Source organism: Triticum urartu, chromosome 5A (genome assembly GCF_056163025.1).
Source record: "Triticum urartu cultivar PI428250 chromosome 5A, HENAU_Tu73, whole genome shotgun sequence".
NCBI lineage: Eukaryota > Viridiplantae > Streptophyta > Magnoliopsida > Poales > Poaceae > Triticum > Triticum urartu.
Window position 1 is genome coordinate 80,143,340 of NC_141877.1, and position 25,373 is coordinate 80,168,712.

The 25,373-nt window shown below is 43.6% G+C and overlaps 1 pseudogene; it reads right to left on the reverse strand.

The window, feature by feature from the left end:
- Window positions 1–1,333: 1,333 nt before the first annotated feature.
- Window positions 1,334–25,373, reverse strand: part of LOC125506220 (UDP-glucosyltransferase UGT13248-like) — a 72,850-nt pseudogene continuing 48,810 nt past the window's right edge.

A 25,373-nucleotide genomic window follows, 5' to 3' on the forward strand; every position in this document is an offset into this window, starting at 1 on the left:
GCTGCTAGCCTTGGTGCAAAAAAGCCATCGTTTCCAGTGCGCTGCTCCGCCCCGGTCACTGATGCGCTCCGGTTCAACCATGGCTACCACCACCTGCTCGCTGTATCCCGTGGCCTTCTCCTCCATGCGGCTCCGCCTCGCTTCCGCCGTGAGGCCCCGGATGACCATCACCATCTCCGACCGCCCCTCACACGCGGTTTCACCCGCTCTTGCGCGCCACCAGGGAAGGATCCCCTCGCACCCGCTCCCCCAGCGTGTCATCCCGCCGCTGCACGCTCCGCTCCGGCCGCGAGCTCCATGCACCGTGCAGCCGCACGCCCGCGGTCTCCCGTCTCCGGTGCCGTTTGGGATACACTCGCGTGGGGACCTAGCAAGTTTGGGATATTCTCTGTAAAGATCTTACAATTAGCTTTCAAGGAAGCACACAAAGGACCATATAGTAGGTCTAGTTCTTTGCCAGATAGGCGTCGTTCTTGCTGGAAGGGTTGTGTGACATGCCCTCGACCGTCCATAACCATGCATGGCAAGTTTCAAAAAATGCATTACCGACCTGGCAGAAAAAAATTAGCAGGGGTTTGGAAAATGATGATCTATGTCCAGTTTGTGGAGTAGAACCGGAGGATAATTTCCACCCCTTTATTCGATGCCCTTTGTCACGCGAACTTTACAATCCTATCATGCATCATGGTATAATGTGGAACCAACTTTCCACTCTCAATTTATATATGAAAATTTCAACACCCTTCAAAACGGTGATAAGATAGCACTCTAATTACATATGGAAAATTTCGTCTCCTCTAAAGTTATGTGCCTGAAACCATTGCCTACTAGCTTATTTCCAAATAAAGATTGCATTATTGAACCTTTAAATTAGGAATACTTGGTAGAGAATTCAGCAATATGATTGTTTGAGGTTCCTCCTTCTCGCACTGCCTTCTTAGCCTTTTGCATCCACTTCATAGCATTCATTTTATACTCGTCCTTCTTCTCCCCATCGATGACATCTCGAATACACCTCTCGACCTCCGCACTCATTAGTGATCCATTTTCACTCTTCCGCAATCACACACCCATACCCTAGTGGTGGGTTGGTCCGCTGAGTGCGGAATTCCCACAAGAGGTACACCGGAGACAACTGCCTCTAGTGTCGAGTTCCATCCACAGTGGGCAACAAAACAACCACACATATATTTATGAAATAAAGATTAGAATGTCATTGTTATTTCCCCATTTTAGCAACACTTTTAATTCATTTTCACATGAAAATGAAAATAAATATGTCTTATGATATGATACCAATGGCCTTGTGTGCTAGAACCTCAAGCTGGGGGCACTAAGAAACAATTAATCCATTCTTCTGACATTTCACCTTGAGTTGATCAGATAACTTGTGTGCCTCATTGGATCTAACAACCCAAAGGAAAGGTTTGCTAGAATTGCATAGTCCATTGCCAAGATCCTCCAACTGAGTCACGTCATAGTTTGGATAACTCCCATATGATACTGTAGTGACCCAACCCAATACGGTCAAGTCTCCATGCTTTCTGTGCCATCCATAGATCAGTATGCTGGTACAAACAGTACTTCGATGAAATACCATAACATCACATGTAAAATAAGTACCGTAGATCCAGAGTATACTTTATGTCACAGCGGAAACATATCAATAGGGGTGTGGAGTCCCATCAACACCAACAACAAGTTGAGTGTGGACCATAACCCTAGATCGTACTCGTACTTGTTGTAGAAATCTTGCAACATGAGACGTTGCAGCCATGTAGGTCAGTATAGTGAATGTACAGGTAAGATCACAATAAGAAAGCAGATGATAAAACTATACTATATGCAATATGGCTTTGTGGCTCTGTGTCTCAGGTTTTTGCATAAAAGTTGGTTTTATTTTCCCTACATCAAAGAATTGTCAAGAAATCTTCACTATAGAGTTATCTACTATGACATGGTTCCGCCAACTGTTGTCTCATAACACCAATTCAGTATAAGTGGCCCATAATTAATTAACAGTCTGGTATTGAGAGTTCAGAGATAGATCCAAGTCCAGAGGCTCAAATTGTCTGTAACCGTGGACACGGCTAATCAATTAGGTTTTAACTCTGCAGAGTGTTGTGCACTTTACCTACAAGAATCGTTCCCTCCTTTTATGTCCTCGCATTGCCTGATGTTTGAGGATGGGATGAACGAAACATGGTCTTTCGAAGAGTTCCACTGACCTATGCCCAGTGCCCATCCAATCCTACCATAGTTCTACATCTACTGGCACTGGTCCAGTGAGAGTCACAACAAAGGTCAACCAAGCCAGAGCCCATAATGACTTGTGGCTGCATAGGTAAGCTTCCGGGCATGAAGTATTCTTCAGTCTCTTTGAGTCTTGGCGGAACTTTCCTCATGAGTACTGGCCTACTCCATCTCATTAGGCATCCACTGGGTACTCCAGGGTGCCTCATAACCAGTCCATCCCAGTAGTGTGTATTGAAATCTTGTCTCTAGTCTTGAAGTGTTGAGGTCTTGAAGATGCAGGCCTTGAAGATGCCATCATGAAGTGGTCGTCATTGACATAGAGTCATCTGGAAGTTTTCTTCATTGATGTGGAGTCCTCCTTCTCACATGACTCCCGAGCACTCTTACCAAACCCCGTCCGCTAGAGCGTAGCATTAAAACTAAATAATTTCCCAGGCTTGATAACAGGGAGATGGGTTCTTACCTCATGCATTCTACTCATCTACAAGAATTCAATATCACTACTAGAGGAAAAGTTGAAAGGGTAATACTACATACAAATAAAACTTAGGTAATAACAAATGGTCAAAGTGAACTTGTCTGGTATTACTTGATGAAGATTTATAATACTCTCAGAAAATGATGTCGTAGAACTATTCGTCAACCCGTTGAAATCTACATTAACAAAAATGACATTCACATAAGCAAGCATTCTAGCAAGCAATACTAACAATCAATATACAACCAAAATTAAAAGCCAATATGAAAACAATAATGAAATCAAAGAACCCAAATAAGATCCAATGAAAAACTTCAAAATAAAACTCTAAAGGAAAACTATAGGGTTTTACTACAAACAACATAACACTTTTTGTCCTAAGTAAACTTAACAACAAGGACAAATACCACACTATTAAATTAACAGAAAATAAATAAAGTTTTATTAAAATAATAGAAAGAAATTTGGACAAAGTTTTCTATGCAAAAAGAATTAACCTAAAAGCATTTATAAAACTCCTACTATGATAAAAAAATAAGGTTTCAAGTAAAAATAAAAGAAATTAAAATAAAAATTATTTTCAACTACAAATAAAAGTGGCTAGTGTTGACTAATAGAAACATAAAACAAATTTGTCAAAAGTGACAAAAGAAATAATTTAAAAATATTAAAAACAACAAAGAAAAACTAAAATAAAACTAAGTAAAATCCTAATTTAAAATAAACTAAAAATAAATCACTATATGGTACCGAATAAATAAATTAATAAGTAAACAGTAGCAAAGAGAATCAATCAAAAATATATTTTAAAACTCAAGATATGGCCAAATTTGTGGATTAAACAAATTTAATGAAATTCAAATTTGAAAACCAAGTGCGTCAAAAGAAACTTCATAAAATTTTGAAACTACGGCAAAAAGAATCAATAAATTTGGATCTAGAAATTAAAAGATATTAAGATTCTAAAATTGAAACTACATCCATTTTTAAAACAGAAACTGAAAAAACTAAAACGATATGGCTGGCCATGGGCCACGTGGTAGCTTATGGTTGGCCGAGGTTCGTGATACGTCTCCAACGTATCTATAATTTTTTATTGTTACATGCTGTTTTGTTATCAATCTTGGATGTTTTATAATCATTTTATATCATTTTTTGGTACTAACCTATTGACATAGTGCCAAGTGCCAGTTCCTATTTTTTCCGTGTTTTTTACATCGAAGAAAATCAATATCAGACGGAGTCCAAATGCCATGAAACTTTACGGAGATTTTTTATGGACTAGAAGGAATATGTTGGCCCCTGGTTGCACCTAGGGGAGTCCCGAGGAGGGGACAACCCACCAGGATGCGCCAGGAGGCCTAGGCGCGCCCTGGTTGGCTGTGCCCACCTCGGGTACCCCCCGGACCGCCTCTTTGCTCTATAAATACCCTAAAAATACCAGAACCCCAGAAGCGTCGATGAAATATTCATCCAGCCGCCGTAGAGTCCATAACCACCAGGTCCAATCTAGACACCATCTTGGATGGGGTTCACCACCTCCATTGGTGCCTCTCCGATGATGCGTGAGTAGTTCTTTGTAGACCTTCGGGTCCGTAGTTAGTAGCTAGATGGCTTTATCTCTCTCGCTGAATTCTCAATACAATGGTCTCTTGGAGATCCATATGATGTAACTTTTTTTGCGGTGTGTTTGTTGGGATCTGATAAACTTGGAGTTTATGATCAGTCATATCTTTTTATATCCATGAAAGTTATTTGAGTTTCTTTGATCTCTTATATGCATGATCTCTTATAGCCTCGTATTTCTTCTCCGATATTTGGGTTTTGTTTGGACAACTTGATCTATTTATCTTGCAATGGGAAGAGGTGCCCGGTAGTTGGTTCGATCTTACGGTGCTTGATCCCTGTGACAGAAAGGGAACCGACACGTATGTATCGTTGCTACTAAGGATAAAAAGATGGGATCTATATCTACGCAATAGATAAATGGATCTTGTCTACATCATGTCATCGTTCTTATTGAATTACTCTGTTTCTCCATGAACTTAATACACTAGATGCATACTGGATAGTGGTCGATGTGTGGAGTAATAGTAGCCGATGCAGGCAGGAGTTGGTCTACTAATCTTGGACGTGATGCCTATGTAATGATCATTGCCTGGATATTGTCATAATTATTTGAGGTTCTATCAATTACCCAACAGTAATTTGTTCACCCACCGTTTGCTATCTTTCTTGAGAAAAGCCACTAGTGAAACCTATGGCCCCCGGGTCTTCTTCCTCATATATTTGCTTGCGATATACTTTTGCTTTGCATTTTTATTCAGATCTATTAAACCAAAAATACAAAAATAATTTGTTGCACATTATTTTATTTGTGATCTATTGTTCCAATCCATTACCAATTTTTGGCATCGTTGCCCGAAAGGGATTGACAACCCCTTTAACACGTCGGGTTGCGTGGTGTTGTTATTTGTGTGCAGGTGATGTTTACGTTGTGTTCCTTGGTTCTCCTACTAGTTCGATAACCTTGGTTTCTTCACTGAGGGAAATACCTACCTTCGCTTTGCTACATCATCCCTTCCTCTTTGGGGAAATACCGACGTAGTCCTAGCAGACAGAAGCTTTTCTGGCGCTATAGTCAGAGAGCGATCAGTTCATTTGCTACTCAGACGATCGCAAGTTAACAAAAGGAAGTAAAATAAAAAATACGGCCTAATCCTACGCGTCAAATCTCAATCTAACAGTGGGGCGGGCCCGATGGCTTACAGTGGAGGAGGTCGCCGGAGTTGGGCAGCACGGCGTCGGGCACGAACAAGGCGGACGCTCTGGTGGTCTTCGGCGTCAGGCGAAGCGTCCAGGTGATGCGGCGGAGCACGATGGACTCGAAGGTGGCGATGGCGGGGGTCGAGAGTGGACGTGGGTGGTGGAGCGAGCTTGGCGAGGCGGCGGCAGACGCGGGTCACCGACGAGGGATTGCGAGAGTGTGAGGGCGTCGGAGAAGGGCGCCAAGGGTGGAATTGTGCGAGGGAGAGCGGGGCTTTATATGGCGAGGTTTCTTGGTGTAGGGGGCATACTGGAATGGCAGGGTAGCACGACAGGGATTCGCTCCTGCGAGGTAAGGCAGGGGATTAGGGAGTTGGGGAAGGTGAGTGCGACAACGATTCGGTTGGCCAGGTGGGTCCCAGCTTCAGCGAAAGGGATGGGAAGGAAACGAATCGAGTAGCCAATCTAGAGGAGATTCGGCATGCGCGGCGCTAAGCGGGCCTGGAAGAGAGAGAGAGGGGGAGGTGCGCCTCGGTCCGTTGGCTTCGGCCATTTTTTGTTTTTTAAATAAAACATAAAAAGGAAAAAAGGAATAAACCAAATAAAATAAAAAGTATTATATAGACATATAATATATCAAAATTGCAGAAAAAGAAATCCTAAAACATGGACTATTTTTCAAGTCCAAATAAAATACGCAAAAATTCTAAGAATGAAAATAGTCCTACTATTGCATTTAAAATGCAAATAATTTTTTTAAATACCAAAATGATTTCAAATTTTCTCCCAATTTTTCATTGAAGGGAATCATTTTACCCTTATTCCCATATTTTTATTTTTGTTTTAGGAGAAAATAATTTTAAAAATAACTCCAAATAGCTTTGAATTTGAATTTAAAATATTTCCCAAATCCCTTATGATTTTCACGTTGATTCAAATTGACACTGAATTTACGTGTCAGATTGCTCCTCTCATGTTTGAATATTTTTGGAGAAATTTGAAATTTGGGAAATTCCTTAACTTTAAATAGAAAATGGATTCCACATGGTTTTCAAAGGGACTTTCAGAATGTTTCTTTTAAACTTCCAACTCCTCTTTGAAGAAGTCATTTTATCTTATCTTATGGAAATCATTGAGTTGCATGAAGTTCCTGGTTTGAAAATATTTCAAATGGAATTCAAATCATTTTCAAGCCCCTTTTCATTTCTATAAATGGAAGAAGTCATATCATCTTCACTCTAGGGTTTTATGATATGTGATTAAATGAATTTGAATTCATGGAACAAAATGCATGATGAAAGTCTTGGGAATTTCCTTTTATTCCCTCTCATTCAGCTTTCAAAAAGTTTCAAATTCTACTCAATTTCACACAATCGTTCACACAACAATCAAACAAACAACCATAACTATTTATTTAATATGACATTCCCGAATTTAGAATTTTGGGATGTTAGAAATACAAGCACAAAAGAGGAGATGCTCTGCTTTTCAAGCCAACCCATGCATGCTGCATCAAAAACAAAAAGGTTGAAAACATAAGACTTGTTGGATGGCACGCAATCATCGCCGAGATAAAATGATGGCCAGGTGGGACGTGGAGTCTTCGCTCTCCATGTTAACTTCTTGTAATCCACCTCCTGTTTGGTTTCCATAGTGTCGATGATCAAAATTAATTTAAAACCCACTCCCTTCATTTGGGTCATAAGTCACACGCATATTCTAAGATTAGTTTTGACCATCAATTTGAGCAACCAACTATGATTCATATGACAAAAAAATCATACCATTGGATCCACATATTAGAATAGTTCCCACCTATACAGTTTTGTATTGTATGTAGCATATATAATAGTCTTGATCTTTCTCCCGAAAAAAGGAGACGGTCAAAGAGGACTGTAGCCCCTCCTCCTCTGGTGCTCCCACGGGCGGTAGGGGAGGAACCCTAGCTGTTGTCCGCCTCTCCCTTCCCCTCACCTCCTCCCTCTCCCGCCGTCGCTAGAGGGCACGGTCGGGCGAAGCCAGGCCGGTGGCGGTGACTTCTCACCCGCTCACTCGACAGCGGCTGTCACAGGTCGGCGTCGTTAGGCCTAGGCACTGTGGTGCGCGGGATGCGGTGGCGGGTCGGCATGGCGGAGGCTCGGTGCCCTGTTGGTGGCACGGTGGGCTGCGCTGGGGCGGGGCGTGCCCGGATAGGAGCTGGCAGCGGCTGTTGCGGCGGCGGCCAGATCTGGCGGGTGGCGCGGGCTGGGTGCTTTGTGGGCAGCTTGGGCCGTGATCGGCCATCTCTGCGGTGATCGTTGGAGTGGCGGCGTGGTGGTAGTGGTTCGTGCCGGTGGTGGCATTGGCTGCGGTGTGGGCTTCGGCCGACCTTGCGTGCGGCGGCCGTTGGCAGCGAGGGTGGTGGCGCTGGTTCGGGTCTGCCCCTCGGGCTCCCTACGTGGATGTGGGTTGCCACGACATGGTGGTGGCTCATGGCGGTGGTCTAGGTCATTTGACGGCGGTGGCTAGACTTCTTCGGCGTCGGCCTGTCGTTGAGCGCCCTTGACGACCTTCGATTCCTCTCCCCGTCGTTCAGGCGCTACCTTCATCGGAGGGTTGGCCCTCTCCCAGGTGTGGCCCATCGCTCATCTCTCGCCCGGCAGCAGGACTGAGCTTGTCTCACGCCCGACAACAGGACCTGACACATCTCGCGCCCGGCTGCAGGACCGAGCTCGTCTCGCGCCCGGTGGCAGGACGAGTTGATGGAGGCCAGTTTTGGCCTGCCTATTGGCTCTCGACGCTGGGGACAGCTCAGGGGTGCGAAAGGCGATACCTTTCCACTCGTCACTTTGGTTGGGTAGCGGTGGGTGGCGGGTGAGGTGGTGTCAAGGTCCTGGATGCCGGGGTGGCGGCCCTGGTGGTGGTGTCGCGGTGCTCATGGGCAGAGCCCGTGGCTTGGTGCTGCCTGGTGGCCATGGCCGTGTGGGCGGCGTGTTAGCTAGGGTGTGACGTTCGGTGGTGGTCAATATTTGCCGGGATGAAAATATTTCTATCTTCGGACGGATCGGCAGCGACGAAGCTTGTTCCCTTCTTGAAGGCATCGTCGTGGCTCTCACTACCCATCATGTTGCTCCAAGGGAAACTCTGATCCTTGGGTCGGGCAGTGGTGGCGCTTCGGTGTCGTAACCTTCCTGATGGCACCACCTTGGAGCCCACGGTTCGTCGTATGTAGCTTCATCTATTCGAGGTGGCATGTCCACGGTTGAGGCCCTCGGTTGCTTATGTAGTGCTAGGGGTGGTGTTGCTGCGCTCAACGCCTATGTATCATGCCTTGGGTGTATGTGTGTGTCCTGTGGGCATGTGTTGTACTGGGTTGTTGATGCTCTTTTCTTTATATATAAAGTGGGGCGAAAGCCTTTTTTGGTATATATTAATCTCAGTGGTTGTCGCAGTAGATCTTGAATTTGTGCATGTCATATAAACTCAATTGGATTGGAGAAATTATTTAACTTTCTTTATAGTGACTATCAAAGTATCTACCAAGCCTAATAACCAGTTTAACAGACCAAACCACCCCTAAATAAGCAGAACAAACGATTTGTGTGGCGGGAGCACACAAGTAGCATGAGTGTATGGCTCACCGTTGGCTTGATGTCACTGAATGAATTGACGAGCACATTGTCGGCGTCCACCAGCCCGTCGAACCGCTAAATCGAGGTCTTAAGGAAAACCGGCAGCGACTCTGGCACCGACGCGAACGGCGGCCCGTCCTCTGGTCCTAGTTCCATGATTTTTTTGAAAGTATGATGAATTTATAGCAAATTCGGAAACTATATGCCTTAATGCATAAAAATCGAAACTATGACCCTGTCGGCCCCCTGTTGGCCGAAAAGGGCCTTTTCGGCCTACCGTTGGCCGAAGAGAGCTCTTCAGCCTGTCGTTGGCCGAAGAGTGGTCAGTTCGGCTGAAGATAGTATCTTCGGTTTATTGTTGGCCGAAGAGTGGTCTTAGGCCATGTGTAGACCAAAGAGTGGTCTTCGGCTTCATGAAGGCCGAAGATCAGTGCACGACCCATCTAGGCGCTTTGCCTCGCTGCAGCTGCACATACACTGGCTGGCTGGCTTGCTGCCATATGCATGCAACAGCCTTTACTCGTGGATATGGACTCGATCTCACATGCATGCAGTTGCATGTACGTATCATTCCATCCGTCGATCTCACATGCATGCAGTTGCACGTACCTGTCGTTCCATCCATCGATCTCACACGGCAGTATCTAATCACGCACAGCTGGCCGTTGGTGCTACTATATTATCTAATCACCTGCAGCATGTGCTAATGCATGTCCCAGATGCTCGCGTCGTTGCAGTTATAGACTCGATGGAATTGACCTATCATTTCATCCAACCATCCATCGATCTCAGCTGGCATGTTTGCATGTTTGTGTACCGACGAAATTGCCCTTTGTATAGGGCGACATCGCGACGGATTTTGGATGACACTTGTGTTCGGTGCTGATCCCGGACTTGGTTATGTTTGTCGTTCCAGGCTTGATGGCTTTCATCTCGAGTTGGGGCACGTCCTCTTGATCCATAGATTGATCTGGTCTGGCAGGCTCTATTGGTCGGGTCCTGATGTAGGTCATACGTGTAGCCGGAGGCGCTGACTCCTTGCCTCTATGGTGAGGGGGCGCCGGCTGGTGTACGGCATAATTAGCCGTTTTGTCTCGTCCATGTGGTGGTCAGTCTGGTTGATCAGCCTGATTGTATTTTGACGGTATTGGCTCAAAGGCCTCGTCGTCGAATTGTGGCAGTAGCCTGCGTTTGGGATAACTCTTTGTTTGGCACTCAAAGACATATCCTTTTTCAGCGGCTAGGACCTTAGTCCATCTGTCATTGAGCATATTGATAACCCACAAGTATAGGGTATCACAACACTTTTCGAGGGTAGAGTATTCAACACAAATTTATAGATTCGACACAAGGGGAGCCAAAGAATATTTGTAAGTATTAGCAACTGAGTTGTCAATTCAACCACACCTGGAGATTAATTATCTGCAGCAAAGTGATCAGTAGCACAGTAATACGATAGTTTTGATAGTAGTGACAATAGCAATAGCAACGGTAACAATGATAGCAGTAATTTTGTAGCAAGTGCAACAGTAACGATAGAAGTAGTAACTTAGCAGAAACAATATGATAGAAATTCGAAGGCATTGGGTCGGCGATTTGTTGGATTATATTCTTCATGTGGCAGTCATAACCTAGGGCAATACGGCACTAGCTCCAGTTCATAAATATAATGTAGGCATGTATTTCATAAATAGTCATACGTGTTTATGGAAAGAACTTGCATGACATCTTTTGTCCTACCCTCCCATGGCAGCAGGGTCCAATTGGACATTAAAGGATATTAAGGCCTCCTTTTAATAGAGAACCAGAACAAAGCATTAACACACGTTGAATACATGAACTCCTCAAAACTACGGTCATCACCGGGAGTGGTCCCTGTTGGAATTGATCTCGACTAACAACCGAGAGAAAAGTTGGGGTGTGGCCCACCATACCTCTCTCGGGCACGCACTGTGATTGGGGGTGCAAACAACCTATTGGTTTCGGTCCCTGTTCCCTAGACCCCACATATAAAAGGGAGGTACTTCTCCTGTATGTGTGATCCATCATTTACAGGTAATTTTTATCATGACCTCAACTACCGATCCTAAAAAGGGGAGCTAAGGGGATCAGAAGGCCGTTTCCACCTCTGGTCGCCGCAAGGCTGTGCCGGCGGCTTCCTGTTGCCACCGGCGAAGCTCCTGGATGAGTTGCTGCCTCTCCACGACTACATCACCGCGGTGCCACTACTGTTGCTCATCCTCATCACTGGAGTTCATAGGCTATGTTGTGCCTGCAACGAGAAAGCATGTAAGATCTCACGAACCACTCTGTTAATCATATCTGGGTGATCTAATGCTAGGCAAATGATCCTATTACAATAATCTTAAAGTAGTATTTCTAACGTTGGCATCAGAGCATGTTTATGCCTAGATTAGATCCCTGACGTTCTGTTTACGTTAATGGTCATGGTTAAGTCATAATGATTTTGGATTAAGAACGATGGTTAATGCCTACAGATTAATGCCCCCTGCTAAGTCAATGAAATATGTTCAGGTTAATTGGTTTCGGTCAAGGCCTAATTGCTATGGGTGAATGCTAATTAGACAAAAAGTTCAATCTATTTTGTTAGATTAATTAAGCCTTGCTTCCGCATTTTGTTTCAATGATCTAATTAGCACTGTTAGCCCAGTTTAAGCAATTAGAAGGAGGGGAATCGTTTTTTAAGTAATCCCCATTTTTCCCAATCATGCAACCCTGGCCCTAGATTGAAAATCCCCAAATGCAAATCTCTACAAATCAAATCGCCAAATTTTGGAACCCAAAGGTTGAAATGAAAGGACAAAAGGTTAAGCGCTCACCTTGATGACGCCGCGTCAGGGTCCAGCACAGCCGCCGCCGTGCGTGGGCATCGACACCGGCGACGCCGCCGTCTCTCGGGAAGATTGCGGCCGTAGCTGATGTGCTCATGGACACATGTGTCGGCCGGCCTCTGTGCCTTGCATGTTGACGCCACTGCCGCCGCGGAATGCTTGCATTGGCAGCCGCCGACGAGATTCCTCCCGCATCCCAGGCGCTGAAGGAGTCCGGGTCTCGCCATGAGCTCGACATGGCTGGTGCCGTTCGGCAGAGGAGCGCACGGCCTTGAGCCAGACACGCTGCTCTGACAAATGGAGCTGCCGCACCGCCATGGCCGGAGTACCTCAGATCACTGTTTTGGTCGCCTCTGTGTTGCTGCTCCATGAAAATCGGGGGAGATGAGGGGAGATGCCGCTAGGGTTTTGACCCTGTGTTGTTTTGCTCTGGCCCGGGAGGATCGGGGCCTTCGGCTTGATCCAACGGCTGAGGCCGACGCGCAGATCCGAACGGGCCTTCGGGCGCTTAAAAGGCCGCTTCTGCAGTTGGGTTGCGGCCCAGCTTGTCTTATCCTGGCAGGAAACATTTTTTTCTAATGTTATTGTCTTTTGAGCTGGGCCGAATGAATTAACGGTAGCCAAGGGCTGTATTGGGCCAACAAATTTATGTTCTGCACGTATTTTCTTTTATTCAGTGCAATTCTGTAATTAAGATTATTCTAAGAAAGTCTTTTGCACTGTTATAGATAGAAAATTGCCAGAAAAATTAAGTTCTAAATTGTGTTTTAGTTTTCTTAGTACAATGGAACCAATGACAAGTTTTGCTTACAAAACTAATGCACAATTAATGTTTATGTAATTTTCATGGCAATCCTTTAATGATGATGAAGATTTATTAATAAAAATACATGGATGATTATAGGTCAAATTATGTTCTTAAGGCATTTTGTGCAGTTTTAGTGCATTCATTAAGTTTCAAATAATGTTTTTGCAGTGATGAGTTTTAAAGTGCCTATAATTATGTTTAAATCTTCTGAATTAAATGGAATCAACGGGAAATTTTATTCTAGAAAATTTAATAAGACGTGCATGTTGATGTCATTTAAAGGCACCTTTTATGGTCATCACTTTTCAAGTATTATAACAATGATGAAATCTTAATGTTAAAACATTGAGCATTTTTTTCAGTCACTCATTTAAGTTTCTAAACATTAATACTTTATTTGGAAACTTTATTTGAGTGTGAAGTTTGTGGTGATGCCATCCTAGTGGAATTTCTTAATGATGTGATCATTTCTAATGGGCTGAGGCCACCTCGCGGGGAATGTGATGGTCACATGGTTCAATTTTTGGCATCATAATAATATTGCGGCGATACACCTATTGGGCAAGACTGAAGTTTTTATTTGGTGCATTTCATGCCATTTTATTATGATGTGCATTATTGAAATATGCATATAAAGACTCTAAATAATGATCATGGGGTTGTGATCAATTCCCTAAAGAAAGGAATTTTTTTCCCACAGTACATGTTGTTGCCAAATATTGTTATTTTGTGAATCCTTATGAAAATTTATGTCCAAATTTTATTATTTGGAAAATGTTATGATGTCATGATGGCAATATTAGTGTCTTTTTAGACTGAATGTAGTAAGTTTAATGTTTATTCTTTGGCGATGGAATTTATATTATATGTTAATTCCAATGCCATTTTTTATTGAATGTCACTCAGAATTTATGATAATTTTCGCACTTATGTTTAATTTTTTAAATGCCCATTAATCGTCAAAATTGAAGTTCAAGATGTCTACAACACGTTATGTATCCTTGTGTCCTATGACACAATGAATTGCACTATATTGTTGCTTTATGTTAATGATGGTTATCAATTTTAGTTGATGCTCTTGTTGGCTTTTATGTGATTTTATGTCTCTCTAATCAATATGGATTAGAGATTTAATAAAATAATAATTCATAATGGCGCTTGACCATATTCTGACCAACGTTGATTATTTTCATGTGTCATTTATGAATGAATAAGATTCTTTTCTGCTTTTCTGCCCAACGATAATACATATTATAATAAAAATTAAGAATATTTTTTATTCATCTCATTGCATGGTTAATTCATGCTTGATGTTTTGCTTTGATGTTCATAATGATGTACTTTGCTTTTATAGCAATGAACATTAATAATGATGCCAAATTCCATTTTTGGCATAGGCAAACCTTATGTAAATAATTGTTTCATATGGAGAGTGGAGATCATTGTCTCATGTAAGGAATCTCCCAATGCTTTTCTGCCACTAAGGTTGAAGGATGTTAATCATGATCATAAGGCAGACATTGGGAGAGGTTTCAAGATGCATGTGCTATCATGCACATTACTAATGCAATGGAGTTTAAAGTTAAATCTATTGTGTTACTTCACTAGGATTTGGGGATGCTTAATTCTCCATCTAATTGATGATGTTTATTCATGCTTCTAGTCATTGGAGAAACTTATCTTTTGTCTCTCGAACATATGGCATGATTTTGTATGTTATTAAGTCAGCTGCAATTACGTAATGTTAGTCCCATTCTAGGGTGAGACAAGTTATGTTTTTCGAATGGATCATTTGTAAAGATTATGCATTACGTTACAATTAAAGGTTTAAGAGAAGTGTAAATAATGAGACCTCATCGAATTGTGGCTTTAGACCACATTTCGAGGGGGAGAATGGAAGCCTCATTTAATATGAGATATATCACGTTCACTTCTCCTACTTAGATCCAAATATGTATGTTAATTCTCTAATTAAAGATGGAACCAACGAGAAGTCTTTGTTGGAGAATGTATGAAAAGAACATACTAGTGTCAGTTCTCTAATTAAGATGCAACAAGTCTTATTTAGAAGAATGAATAAAATTACTCCTTTTATTATGTTATATATAATGTGCACTTAATCCCTTATTAGCATTATGAAGCACACATGAATGCTAAAGTGAAGCATGCTAGTCTAATGAACATCATGATGTAACATGTTGATTATATATATGACCAACATCATTTATAATCATATGTCACACTTCACTCAAGGGGCAAGTTTTTTTTCCAGTATCATGTGGCTCGTGGTTATATTTCTGACTATCGTCGTTTATAATCCTTTGTCACAATTCATTTAGTTCTTTTCCATCTTCGGCCCAATGGTGTTATGTTTTAGAACTGAAATGATTATTACCAAGATATATTTTCCATTTTTCCAATAATGTGATCATCTGGTAACTGGAGCGTATGAACATGAATCTTAAGGATAACTCCATTAGATTTTTGTTCATACGCATCATGTAAGTTGAGAAGAAATGCATATTGCAATACTCAATGTTGAGACTTAACAATTTCTGTGTGATTCATAATGTTTGTGAATGATCATCTTAGAGGCTTGTGTGATATTGAGCTCTAATGATGTATGGAACTCAATAGAGTATCCTCAGTGAGTTGTTTTGACACTTGTGTTATTATTATAACATACTCTTGTGTTGACTAAGTTAAGAATGTATGTATGACTTAACCATAAGGTTTCATCAAATAGGTGAAGTTAACACAAGGTATGTTGCCCCAAGAAATTCAATTATGAAATAAGAAGAGCGTCGGGAGACTCATACCATAAAACTAGGGGGAGTAAGTATACTACCTTGAGAAGATGGAATATTTTTGGCGGGCCAAGAATTTTCTATCTTCTATTTATGACATAAAGAATCTTGGTCATGCCCTATACTTTGTTTGTATCGAGTTTCGCCAAGATGTAGGTCCAAAAGGGGTATAAGTTTTATTATGACGACATACCTTGATAGGGTACGAAAGAAAATATTATGTGATAGTACTCTTATCGCACCTGCTACTAAAATCAAGGGAAATATAGATGGACATTTTAGTGTCCAAGGAACCATTATGAACTGATCAGATAATGCCGTTTCCTTATGCTCAGTTGTCAGAAGAAATGTGTATTCAAGTATGAACATGCCCTTGTTTGTGATCGAGATAATTGGCAAATATACAAGTCCAGAATGGAGCACTGGAAAATCCACCAAATGTCCTGCAGATATGCAAGACAATAAAGTTTACATGCTCACTAATAAGAAGTCTAATAACTTCGATATCCTAGGATATCGACACATTGTTTCTGTGAGGTGTGTGGATCTTAAAGTTTCCACGCTATGTTATATCCTCACTCTCGCATATGGAGCTATATCGTGGAATAGCTCTATAATGACACTGATGGCATTAGAAATAATGCATTTAATTATGTGGCGTGTTAAGAGGCTATTGGGCAGGTTGTATGTCAAGAAGTTTTATTCCTGAAATTATGGTGGTAGACAGCATTTTGTGGCCACCTACTGCAATATGAACACACAGTTTTCTATGCGAGTAACAACAAGTTAAATGGTTTTGCCAAAACCATTGACAATATGATTTTATGTTGTGAAAGATAGAATCCAGGATCAAACATATGATGTTTGATTTATATAAGTTTTGCGGTTCCGCGTATTAAAGGGTTACCACCCATTTTATGATTATTAATTATGTTGCCGGCATGGGTTCAAACAGCCTTTTGATCCTGGAAAATAGGACCGTCGAATAAACCAACTCCCATAAAGTAAATGTTATCCATTTGAGATAGAATGATATAGTGTAAGTATTGAGGTTTAATGGCACATCATTGGCATTGCAACACCTTACTTTGGCATATTATTTCTATTAAGAGTGGGCTTATGATGTCAGTTAGCCTTACGATCAAGGGGGAGAATGTTGGAATTGATCTTGACTAACAACCGAGAGAAAATTTGGGGTGTGGCCCACCATACCTCTCTCAGGCACGCACTGTGATCGGGGGTGCAAACAACCTATTGGTTTCGGTCCCTGTTCCCTAGCCCCCACATATAAAAGGGAGGTACTTCTCCTGTACGTGTGATCCATCTTGTACAGGTAAGTTTTATCATGACCTCAACTACCGATCCTAAAAAGGAGAGCTAAGGGGATCAGAAGGCCATTTCCACCTCTGGCCGCCGCAAGGCTATGCCGGTGGCTTCCTGCTGCCACCGGCGAAGCTCCTGGATGAGCTGCTGCCTCTCCACGACTACATCACCGCGGTGCCACTGCTGTTGCTCATCCTCGTCACTTGATTTCATAGGCTATGTTGTTCCTGCAACGAGAAAGCTTGTAAGATCTCACGAACCACTCTGTTAATCATATATGGCTGATCTAATGCTAGGCAAATGATCCTATTACAATAATCTTAAAGTAGTATTTCTAACAGTCCCGACTATTGTCACTCCGGGGTTGCCGGATCATAACACGTAGTAGGTGACTATAACTTGCAAGATCGGATCGAGAACATGGATATAATGGTGATAACATAAATGGTTCAGATCTGAAATCATGGTACCCGGGCCCAAAGTGACAAGCATTAAGCATGGCAAAGTCATAGCAACATCAATCTCAGAACATAATGGATACTAGGGATCAAGTCCTAACAAAACTAACTAGATTACATGATGAATCTCATCCAACTCCTCACCAACCAACGAGCCTACGAAGGAATTACTCACTCCCGATGGGGAGCATCATGGAATTGGAGATGGAGAAGGGTTGGTGATGACGAAGAAGATCCCCCTCTCCAGAGCCCCAAACGGACTCCAGATCTGGCCTCCCGATGAAGAACAGGAGGTGACGATGGCTCCGTCTTGTGGAACGCGATAATTCGTTCTCCCCCATTTTTTCTGGAAGTATGGGATTTTATAGCGTTGGTTTCAGGGTCTGCGAGGCCACTAGGTGGGGACAACCCACCTGGGCACACCTGGGGGCAGGCGTGCCCTGGTGGGTTGTGCCCCCCTAGGTACCCCCACCCCCCTCTGGTGGTTCTTGGCTCCAGAAATTATCTTTTATTGTATAAAAAATCCTCGCAAAGTTTTGCTCCATTCTGAGAACTTTTATTTTTGCACAAAAACAACACCATGGTAGTTCTGCTAAAAACAACGTCAATCCGGGGTTAGTTTCATTCAAATCATGCAAATTAGAGTCGAAAACAAGAGGAAGTGTGTTAGGAAAAGTAGATACATTTGAGACGTATCAACTCACCCAAGCTTAAACGTTTGCTTGTCCTCAAGCAATTCAGTTGATAAACTGAAAGTGAAAAAGAAAAACTTTTAGCAACTCTTTTGCTCTTGTTTGCATAAATAAGCTTAAATAGCATCCAGGTTTTCAGCCAACATTATAACTAACCATGCCGACAATAACTCCTAAAAATTATAGTAACTCATATCAATGACATAATCAGCTAGCGATTAATAATAAGATATCTCAAACAGCAACACGTTCTCAAAACAACCATGATATAATATGACAATAGCGGTATCTCGTAGCCCTTTCTGAGACTGCAAAACATAAATGCGGAGCACCTCCAAAGTTCAAGCAGCGACTAAACATTGTTCTTCATGGTAGAAAAGATCCAGTCATGATGCACCCAACATTAGCTACACACAATGCATCAGCATGACAGCAATGCTCTCAGGTTCTGGCGCTTATTTTAGAAGGTGATGACACAACATAAAAGTAAATAGATAGTCCCTTCGCATAGGGAAGCAGTGATTTGCAGAGGTGCCAGAGCTCAAGTTTTTAAAACAGAGGTAAATGATATTTTGAGACATGCACCTTTCTTGTTTACGTCACGACCATCAGTTATCAATATCTTCCATGCTAAGCACACTAGCGGCGATTCCCAAGCGATAAAAGTAAAGGTTTACTCCCCGTCCACCAACAATCACACTCCCCGGCTTGTCCGAAACAACAGGTGCCGTCCATACCAACAATAGTCCCGGGGGAGTTTTTTTAATTATTTGCAATTTGAGTTCGGGACTGGGAATCCCTATTATCGTCCTTTTTCTCATACAGTGGCAAGTGAATAAACACTCAACCTGAGAATAACCCGCATAGCATGGAAGATACCGACCACCTCCTGTCGTTCCATGAACGATCCAGGCACACAAAAAGGATATTTATTTGAAGTTTTTAGAGGTGGAACATGCAAATTTACTTAGGATGACAAGGTAATACCGCATATAGGTGTTGGGGAATGTAGCATGCAATTTCAAAAAAATTCCTATGATCACGCTAGATCTATATAGGAGATGCATAGCAACGAGAGGGGGAGAGTGTGTCCACGTACCCTCGTAGACTGGAAGCGGAAGCGTTAGGTTAACGCGGTTGATGTAGTCGAACGGCTTTGCGATCCAACCGATAAAGTACCGAATGTACGGCACCTCCGAGTTCAGCACACGTTCATCTTGATGACGTCCCTTGAACTCTTGATCCAGCAGAGGGTCGAGGGAGAGTTTTGCCTAAGCACTACGTGAATATGACCAGAGGAGTAAACCGTGGAGAGAGACGCCGCACACGGCTTGGAACAATTGGTGTGTCTCCAAGGGGTGCCCTGCCCACATATATAAAGCAGGAAGAGGAGGAGGCCAACCACCAGGGGCGCGCCAAGGGGGGGGGGTCCTACTAGGACTCCACTCCTAGTAGGATCCCCCCCCTTTTCCTTCTCATGGAGGGGGGAATAGGGAAGGGAGAGGAAGAGGAGAAGGAAAGGGGGCGCGCCCCCTCCCCTAGTCCAATTCGGACTCCCTATGGGAGGGGGGCGCGGCCACCCCTTGTGGGCTGCCTCCCCTCTCCCCTATGGCCCATGTAGGCCCAATACTTCCCCGGGGGGTTCCGGTAACCCCTTGGTTCTCTGAAAAATACCTGAACCATTCCGAAACCATTCCGGTGTCCAAATATCATCGTCCAATATATCAATCTTTACCTCTCGACCATTTCGAGACTGCTCGTCATGTTCGTGATCTCATCCGGGACTCTAAACAAACTTCGGTCACCAAAACACATAACTCATAATACAAATCCTCATCGAACGTTAAGCGTGTGGACCCTACGGGATCGAGAACTATGTAGACATGACCGAGACACATCTCCGATCAATAACCAATAGCGAAACCTGGATGCTCATATTGGTTCCTACATATTCTACAGAGATCTTTATCGGTCAAACTGCAATAACAACATACATTATTCCCTTTGTCATCGATATGTTACTTGCCCGAGATTCGATCGTCGGTATCCTCATACCTAGTTCAATCTCGGTACCGGCAAGTCTCTTTACTCGTTTTGTAATGCATCATCCCACAACTAACTCATTAGTCACATTGCTTGCAAGGCTTATAGTGATGTGCATTACCGAGAGGGCCCAGAGATACCTCTCTGATACTCGGAGTGACAAATCCTAATCTCGATCTATGCCAACCCAACAAACACCTTCGGAGACACCTGTAGAGCATCTTTATAATCACCCAGTTACGTTGTGACGTTTGATAGCACACAAGGTGTTCCTCTAGTATTCGGGAGTTGCATAATCTCATAATCAGAGGAATATGTATAAGTCATGAAGAAAGCAATAGCAATAAAACTTAACGATCATTATGCTAAGCTAAGGGATGGGTCTTGTCCATCACATCATTCTCCTAATGATGTGATCCCACTCATCAAATGACAATACATGTCTATGGTCAGGAAACTTAACCATGTTTGATTAACGAGCTAGTCTAGTAGAGGCATACTAGGGACACTTTGTTTTGTCTATGTATTCACACATGTATCAAGTTTCCGGTTAATACAATTCTAGCATGAATAATAAACATTTATCATGATATAAGGAAATATAAATAACAACTTTATTATTGCCTCTAGGGCATGTTTCCTTTAGTCTCCCACTTGCACTAGAGTCAATAATCTAGATTACATTGTAGTGATTCTAACACCCATGGAGTCTTGGTGCTGATCATGTTTTGCTCATGGAAGAGGCTTAGACAACGGGTCTGCAACATTCAGATCCGTATGTATTTTGCAAATCTCTATGTCTCCCTCCTTGACTTGATCGCGGATGGAGATGAAGCGTCTCTTGATGTGTTTGGTTCTCTTGTGAAATCTGGATTCCTTCGCTAAGGCAATTGCTCCAGTATTGTCACGAAAGATTTTCATTGAACCCAATGCACTAGGTATTACACCTAGATCGGATATGAACTCCTATATCTAGACTCCTTCATTTGATGCTTCCGAAGCAACTATGTACTCCGCTTTACACGTAGATCCCGCCACGACGATCTGCTTGGAACTGCACCAACCGACAGCTCCACCATTCAATATAAATATGTATCCGGTTTGCGACTTAGATTCATCCGGATCAGTGTCAAAGTTTGCATCGACGTAACCATTTATGATAAGCTCTTTGTCACCTCCATGAACGAGAAACATATCCTTAGTCCTTTTCAGGTATTTCAGTATGTTCTTGACCGCTGTCCAGTGATCCACTCCTGGATTACTTTGGTACCTCCCTGCTAAACTTATAGCAACGCACACATCAGGTCTGGTACACAACTTTGCATACATGATAGAACCTATGGCTGAGGCATAGGGCATGACTTTCATTTTCTCTATATCTTCTGCAGTGGTCGGGCATTGAGTCTGACTCAACTTCACACCTTGTAACACAGGCAAGAACCCTTTCTTTGACTTATCCATTTTGAACTTTTTCAAAACTTTATCAAGGTATGTGCTTTGTGAAAGTCCAATTAAGCGTCTTGATCTATCTCTATAGATCTTGATGCTCAATATATAAGTAGCTTCACCGAGGTCTTTCATTGAAAAATTCTTATTCAAGTATCCTTTTATGCTATCCAGAAATTATGTATTATTTCCAATCAACAATATGTCATCCACATATAATATTAGAAATGCTACAGAGCTCCCACTCACTTTCTTGTAAATACAGGCTTCTCGAAAAGTCTATATAAAACCATATGCTTTGATCACACTATCAAAGTGTATATTCCAACTCCGAGAGGTTTGCACCAGTCCATAAATGGATCGTTGGAGCTTGCACACTTTGTTAGCACCTTTAGGATCGACAAAACCTTCTGGTTGCATCATATATAACTCTTCTTTAAGAAATCCATTAAGGAATGCAGTTTTGACATCCATTAGTCAAATTTCATAATCATAAAATGTGGCAATTGCTAACATGATTTGGACTAACTTAAGCATCGCTACGGGTGAGAAGGTCTCATCTTTGTCAACACCTTGAACTTGTCAAAAACCTTTCGCAACAAGTCGAGCTTTGTGGACAGTAACATTACCATCAGCGTCAGTCTTCTTCTTGAAGATCCATTTATTTTCTATGGCTGGCCGATCATCGGGCAAGTCCACCAAAGTCCATACTTTGTTCTCATACATGGATCCCATCTCAGATTTCATGGCCTCAAGCCATTTTGCCGAATTTGGGCTCATCATCGCTTCATCATAGTTTGTAGGTTTGTCATGGTCTAGTAACATGACTTCCAGAACAGGATTACCGTACCACTTTGGTGCGGAACATACTCTGGTAGACCTACGAGGTTCGACAATAACTTGATCTAAAATTTCATGATCATCATCATTAGCTTCCTCACTAATTGGTGTAGGCATGCATCATTGGAACTGATTTCTGTGATGAACCACTTTCCAATTCGAGAGAAGGTACAACTACCTCATCAAGTTCTACTTTCCTCCCACTCACTTCTTTCGAGAGAAACTCCTTCTCTAGAAAGGATCCATTCTTAGCAATGAATATCTTGCCTTCGGATCTATGCTAGAAGGTGTACCCAACAATTTCTTTTGGGTATCCTATGAAGACGCATTTCTCCGATTTGGGTTCGAGCTTATCAAGTTGAAGCTTTTTCACATAAGCATCGCAACCCCAAATTTTAAGAATCGACATTTTAGGTTTCTTGCCAAACCATGGTTCATATGGTGTCATCTCAACGGATTTAGATGGTGCCCTATTTAATGTGAATGCACCTGTCTCTAAAGCATAACCCCAAAATGATAGTGGTAAATCGGTAAGAGACATCATAGATCGCACCATATCTAATAAAGTACAGTTATGATGTCCGGACACACCATTATGCTATGGTGTTCCAGGTGGCGTGAGTTGCGAAACTATTCCACATTGTTTCAAATGAAGACTGTCGGTGTCAAAACCGGCGGATCTCGGGTAGGGGGTCCCGAACTGTGCATCTAGGCCGGATGGTAACAGGAGGCAAGGGACACGAAGTTTTACCCAGGTTCGGGCCCTCTCGATGGAGGTAAAACCCTACGTCCTGCTTGATTAATATTGATGATATGGGTAGTACAAGAGTAGATCTACCATGAGATCGAAGAGGCTAAACCCTAGAAGCTAGCCTATGGTATGATTGTTGATGTGTATGTTGTCCTACAGACTAAAACCCCCCGGTATATATAGACACCGGATAGGGTTAGGGTTACATAGAGTCGGTTACAATGGTAGGAGATCTACATATCCGTATCGCCAAGCTTGCCTTCCACGCCAAGGAAAGTCCCTCCCGGACACGGGACGAAGTCTTCAATCTTGTATCTTCATAGTCCAGGAGTCCGGCTGAAGGTATAGTCCGGCTATCCGAACACCCCCTAATCCAGGACTCCCTCAGTAGCCCCTGAACCAGGCTTCAATGACGATGAGTCCGGCGCGCAGGTTGCCTTCGGCATTGCAAGGCGGGTTCCTCCTCCAAGTACTTCGTAGAAGATTTTGAACACAAAATAGTGTCCGGCTCTGCAAAATAAGTTTCCACATATTGCCATAGAGAGAATAATATTTACACCAATCTAATCTGCTCACGTATTCCGTAGCGTGACACACCACGGCCAAGCCTTTATCCGAGTCATTTCATTATCCCACCTCAGTGCGTTATGCGAGGCGGTTTCCTTGGCACGTCTTGTTAAAGTAGAGATCGTGTCCCCTTATTCCGGGATTCTCATCAATACAGGCGTGGGTAACCCAACCGCGCCATTGATTACGGAGCTTGGAGATAAGCGAGTTTACCAGGCTGGTGGGGACATGTAGTTGCGTCCATCCATATAAGGGGATAAAGATCCACCTTTTCACCTACGCCTTCTTCCTCCTTCGCCTATCCATTCTTGCGTACTCGAGCTCCAGCGCCCAAGTCTGCACTCCCTACCTCAACCTTCTCCAGCCATGTCCGGAGCAGGAGGCAAGTGGATGGTCTCCTCCGTCACGGAGGGACATATCAAAAAGCTGAGGAAGTCCGGATACCTGTCTAACGACATCGCATACCGGCTCCCCCTGAAAAGGGGCAGCTCATCCCCACCCCTAGGACCCATGAGAGGGTGTTGTTCCTCCCCCATTTCCTCCGCGGACTGGGCTTCCCTATCCACCCATTTTTCTGGGGGCTCATGTTCTACCACGGCCTGGATTTCCACGATCTGGCCCCGAACTTCGTCCTCAACATCTCGGCGTTTATCGTCATGTGCGAGGCCTTCCTCCGCATCCGCCCCCATTTCGGCCTATGGCTCAAGACTTTCAACGTCAAGCCGAAGGTGGTGCGCGGCAACCAGGCGGAGTGCGGAGGCGCCATGGTGGGCAAGATGGCCAACGTCCTATGGCTCGAGGGCTCCTTTGTGGAGACCCTGAAGGGGTGGCAATCGGGGTGGTTTTACATCACCGAGCCGCGCGACGCCGAATGGGTCGCACCCCCCGAGTTTCGATCCGGACCCCCCACGCGGCTCACCTCCTGGAAGGAGACGGGCCTGTCTTGGGGTAAAAAAGGAGAGCTGACCGGACTCCAAACGTGCATCCAAACCCTGGCGGACAAGAAGCTCAAACTTGTCAACGTAGTCCAAGTTATGCTCATCCGCCTGATCCTCCCGTGTCAACAACGGGCTTTTAATCTGTGGGAGTTCGACCCGGCGCGGCACCAAACTCTAAGCAGGCTCTTTGACACGACGTACGAAGATGCCTGGAAGGTGCTTTTCAAAGGCGCTGAGGCTCCCGCATCCGCTACCGAGGATCGCGGATTCAATGCGCAGCGTCACGCTCTCGCGGTAAGCTGTTTTTTTCCTTTTACAGGGTATCAGTTTTTCATAGTTTGACTCCATGCGGGATCTAAGCTCCCTTACCTTTGACAGGATTGGCAGGTGACATCCAGACAGATCAACTGTCCAGCTCCTTTGCCCGAAGGCCCAACGGACGCTCGCTTGGCGAAGCTGCTCGTTCCGGCACCCTATGTGGTGCCGGAGAAGAAGGCCGCGAAAAAGGCCGCGGGGACTCGAAAGAGTGCTCGGCGCCAGGAGGTGTCGGATCCATCATCCGATGGTTCCGAGGCGCATTCCTCCCGTGAAGACGAGGAGGAAGAAGAGGAGAACTCTCCCCCTCCAGCGGGAGGAGAGAAGAAAAGGAAGGCTGCCCTCTCTGGGGAGGCCGGAGGGTCCAAGAAGGGGAAAACCCTTCCTCCGGACTACTCCACCGACGCCGACGGCGGAGAGGA